Here is a 5,483-nt window from a genome sequence, read left to right as displayed (position 1 = left end):
GTTGACTGCATTTAATCAAGTCATGCTCTTCCAGATGGTCTTAAATCCTATCCCTCCGAATCCTTTCTAACACCTTGCAGACGACAGACGTGAGACTTACTGGTCTGTAATTGCTGGGGATTTCCCTATTTCCTTTCTTGAAGGGAGGAATTCCATTTGCCTCTCTCCAGTGCTCAGGTACGACTCCAGTGGAGAGCGAGGATGCAAAGATCTTCGCAAGTGGCGAAGCAATCGCATTTCTCGTTTCCCAAAGCACCCGAGGACAAATCTGGTCTGGGCCTGGCAACCTGTCAATCTTAATGTTTGACAAAATTTTCAGCACATCAGCTTCCTCTATCTCTATCCATTCCAGCATGCACACCTGCTTTTCAAAGGTGTCATTCACTACAAAGTTTGTTTCTTTGGTAAAGACAAAAGCAAAAAACTCATTTAGGGCTTCCCCTACCTCCTCAGACTCCACACGCAAGTTCCCCATGCTATCCCTGATCGGCCCTACTCTTTCTTTGACCATTCTCTTATTCCTCACCTAAGTGTAAAATGCCTTTGTGTTCTCCCTAATCCGTTCTGCCAAGCCTTTCTCGTGCCCCCTCCTGGCTCTCCTCAGACCATTTTTGAGCTCCTTCCTCACCTGCCTGTAATCCTCTAGAGCTGAGCTTGACCCTAGCTTCCTCCACCTTATGTAAGCTACCTTCTTCCTTTTGACGAGAAGCTCCACCGCTCTCGTCATCCAAGGTTCCTTTATCTTACCCCTTCTTGCCTGTCTTTTGCTTGCAGGACCTCTTCCCTTAAATTGTCCACCAATGTGTATCACACTTACTACCTGTTTATTCTCCTCTTCCAGAAGTTCCTGTAGCCAGTCTGAGACATCCTCCACCCCAGCACCAGGGAGGCATCATACCATCAAAGAGTCCCTAACAATTAGGGTGTTATTGGTTAATGAGCAGGCACCCCAGAATTAAGTTAGCAATTAACCTACAACTATTTATTGCAGGCATCATTGGTTCAGCCTCTGTTCCCATGATTCCTACATGCAACAGATACCCACCATGCTGTTGGTTAGCCTGCATTTGAGTTGGGGCTGGATATCATGAATGGCCAATGGTACGACAACTTGCACTTCTTATAAGAAAGGAGCATTGTCACTGTGAAAAGTGGTCGGTTTTCCAAAAGTGAATCGGAACTCTGCTATGTTGAGCAACGTTTGAACATGTGAAAGCTCCAACATAAAGAGAGCTCGTGTTACAAAGTGTAGAATGAAGAAGAAACACCGTGCATCCATTGGATGGGGCTCGGAGTCCCTCCAGACAAGTGCTCAGAAAGCAGAAAGATGAAATAGTGGCAGAGGTCAACGCCATCAAGTTGGTTGCAGCACAGGTAAATGTTTAGCAATCTGACACAAATTGGTAAAGTGGGCAAATTGATCTTCAAATGGCATATCCTACCATCTGATGCACTAACCTCCTGCATTGCTCAATCTGCTGACCTCATCACCAATTGACTAACGATCTCCATAGACCAGTACTTACCTTTTCAATTTATGTGCTTTCATTCATAGTCACACACTTCACACTGCTGTAAGTCTCTCACTCACAATTCACATCTTCTGCTAATATTTGTGCATGATGGCCACGCAGAGCACATCCTGAATGAGACAAACTCAAGAGAAAATGTATGTTTCTGGGAATTTGTGGCACAGTGGGAATCCGGTATACAGGGGAAGAGGTGCTTTTTACTTAATGCTTTTCTTTGTGGTTCATAATTTTTGAGGACTATATAGTAATAAGGGCAGAGAAGAAGGACACTAAAGTAATTAATCATATTTGCTATTAAGCATCTTCCAAAAGATTTAACTTAAAAGTGGGAAATCATAATAGCAGAGTTCATGGTTTGCTTCTGCTGCTCTATGGGGCAAGCAGGGCACATTTCCAGTACCCTGCGCACAACATGTGTGCAAGATGCATTTTCAGCTGCAGCTTCTGGAAGCTCAGGTTTCGGAGCTGGAGCATCAGCTAAGACACAGTCACACATTTGAGGATATCATGGATAGCACCTACAGAGACACTGTTTCCCGTGAGCTAAGTCTCCTCCTGCAGGGTGACCACCAGGAAGAATAAGAGGACTAGGCAGGCAGTGCAGGAACCACCTGCGTTCATTCCCTTGCAAAACAGATATAATAGTTTAGAAAGTTTGGGTGGCATGGTGGCTCAGTGGTTAGCACTGCTGCCTTACAGTGCCAGGCACCCAGGTTCGACTCCAGCCTTGGGGTGACTATCTGTGTGGAGTTTGCACATTCTCCCCGTGTCTGCATGGGTTTCCTCCGGGTGCTCCAGTTTCCTCCCACAGTCCAAAGATGTGAAGGTCAGGTGGATTGACCATGATAAATTGCCCGTAGTGTTCAGGGATGTGGAGGTCAGGTGTGTTAGTCAGGGTGAATGTAGAGTGATAGGGTTGGGGTGTGGAATGCTCTTCAGAGGGTCTGTGTGGACTTGTTGGGCTGAATGACCTGTTTCCACACTGTAGGGATTCAGTCATTCAAATGAAGTATTGGGCCTCTCATGGGAAAACAGTAACAGTCAAATTCATTGCACTATTATTGGCTCTGCTGCAAAGGAGGGAAGCAGAAATTGTGGGACTGCAGGGGATGCAATTGTAAAGGAAGCGTTTCTGTGGCTGCTAATGAGACACTGTGATGGTATGATGCCTCCCTGGTTCTGGGGTCGAGGATGTCTCAGACTGGCTACAGGAACTTCTGGAAGAGGCAGTAAATGTGATACACATTGGTGCACAATTTAAGGGAAGAGGTCCTGCAAGCAAAATATAGTGAGTTAGGAAGCAAATTGAAAAGTAGGACCTCAAAGGTGTAATGATCTCAGTATATCAGATGAATACGTAGCTAAAGAGATGGTGCAATGGGCTGGGGTTTGGATTCCTGGGGCACTGAGGCCAATTCTGGGAGAGGTGGGACCAGACAGGGTGGGCTACATCTGGAACATATATCCTAGGGAGAGGGTTTGCTAGAATGGTTGGAGAATAGTTTAAATTGGCAGGTCGATGGGAACCTATGCAAGGAGTCAGAGGAAGAGGAATCAAAGACGAGCAAAAGACAGTAAGAGGAATGAGAAAAGTGATAGGCAGAGAAATCAAGGGCTAGGATCAAACAAGACCACAGTGAAAAATAATGGGAACAGGACAAGTGATGTTAAAAAGACAAAATATAAAGCTTTGTGTCTTAATGCATGAATGAAGCTCGCAAATAGATGAAAATGGGTATGATATAATTGGGATTACAGACATACGGCTGCAAGGTGATCAGGGAAGGGAACTGAATATCTGGGGGGGGGGGAGTATTCAATATTTAGGAAGGAGGGACAAAAGGAAGAGGTGGGTAAGGAGTAAATTAGTATGATAGTGAGGAAGGGTGTTAGCTCCAACGATGTGGAATCTGTATGGGTAGAGCTGAGAACACCAAGGGGCAAAAAGCTTTAGAGGGTGTTGTGTATGTATCCTCAAAACTGTAGGGGTGATGTTGGGGTTGGCATGAGTAGGAAATTAGAGATGCATGCAATAAAAAACATCAGTAATTATGGGTGAATAATCTGCATGTACATTTGGTAAATTGAATTAGTAATGACCACAGAGGAGGAATTCCTGGTGTTTATCTGGACCAATATGTTGAGGATCCAGGCCATCCTGGATTGAGTATTGTGTAATGGGAAAGGAATAATTGGCAGTGTTGCTGCCTGAGACCCCTTGGAGAAAGAGGGACCATAAGATGATAGAATTCCTCACCAAGGTGGACAGTGAGAGGGGCCTGAATCTAAAAAGAGGAAACTATGACGGTGTGAGACATGAGGTGGCTGGGATAGGTTGAGGGCCATTACTTAAAGAGATGGCGATGGAAAGACAATAAGAGATATTCAAACAGCAGGTGGATGAACTGCACCAATTGTTCATTCCTGTCTGGCACTATAGTAAAACAGGAGAGGTTCCAAACCAGGGCTTACAAGGAAAATTAGACTAAGTATCTAAGGAAGAAGCATACAAATTGGCCGGAAAAGCCAACAGACCTAAGAAGTGGGAGCAATTTAGAATTCAACAAAGGCGGACAAAAGGATTGATTAAGAAAGGGAAAAAGAATAGTACGAGAATAAGCTTTTAGGGGACATAAAAACTGACTGTAATTGTTTTTAAAGTGTAGGTTTATTGAAGAGAAAAAGATTGGTGAAAATTTAGCTCCTTGCATTCAGAAGCAGTGAAATGGCTAACCAACTAAATATGTACTTTGGGTCTCTTCTCACAAATGACGAAAACATGCCAGAATACAGGTTTAGTCAGTGAGAGGAACTGAAGGAAATCAGTATTAGTAGGGAAATGGAGTTGGGGATATTGTTGGAACTGAAGGCTGCTAATCCACAGGGCCTGATCATTGATATCCCAAAGTACTTGAGGAAGTGACCCTCATCTTCCAAGATTCTGAAGACCCTGAAACAGTAATTTTTTTTTTAGATTACTTACAGTGTGGAAACAGGCCCTTCGGCCCAACAAGTCCACACCGACCCGTCGAAGCACAACCCACCCAGACCCATTTCCCTTCATTTACCCCTTACCTAACACTACGGGCAATTTAGCATGGCCAATTACAGTGTGGAAACAGGCCCTTCGGCCCAACAAGTCCACACCGACCTGCCGAAGCACAACCCACCCAGACCCATTCCCCTAGATTTACCCCTGCACCGAACACTAAGGGCAATTTAGCACGGCCAATTCACCTGACCTGCACATCTTTGGACTGTGGGAGGAAACCGGAGCACCCGGAGGAAACCCACGCAGACACGGGGAGAACGTGCAAACTCCACACAGTCAGTCGCCTGAGGCGGGAATTGAACCCGGGTCTCTGGTGCTGTGAGGCAACAGTGCTAACCACTGTGCCACCGTGCCGCCCACTGTGTAACCCCAATATTTTTTAAAAATGAACCTAAAGAGAAAACTGTGAATTATAAGCCAGTCAGCCTGACATCAGTCATGGAGAAAATGCTAGAGTCCATTATAACATAATTGATAATTGAGCACTTGGGTGATAGTGGCAGTATCAGACAGAGTCAGAATGGTTTACAAAAGAGAAGTCATGCTCGACAAATCAATTGGAATTCTTCAAGGATGGAACTAAGAGTTAATCTGGGGGAGCTAGTGGATGTGGTTTACTTGAACTTTCAGAAGGTTTTCTACAAGGACTTAAATAAGAGATTAATGTGTAAACTTCAAATACATGGGATTGAAATGGATAGAAAACTGGTTGGCAAACAGGAAGCATAGAGGAGGAATAAGATGGCATTTTTCCAACTGGCTGGTAGTGACTAGTGGGAAACTGCAGCAATCAATGTGAGGACTGCAGCTATTCACAATGTATGTTCATGATTTAGATGAGAGTATTAAATGTAATATCTCAATTTGCAGATGACACAAAGTTGGATGGAAAGGTGAAC

This window comes from Chiloscyllium plagiosum, chromosome 16, assembly GCF_004010195.1.
Source record: "Chiloscyllium plagiosum isolate BGI_BamShark_2017 chromosome 16, ASM401019v2, whole genome shotgun sequence".
Classification (NCBI taxonomy): domain Eukaryota; kingdom Metazoa; phylum Chordata; class Chondrichthyes; order Orectolobiformes; family Hemiscylliidae; genus Chiloscyllium; species Chiloscyllium plagiosum.
The sequence above is the reverse complement of the archived record's forward strand: the minus strand, read 5'-3'. Positions refer to the sequence as shown.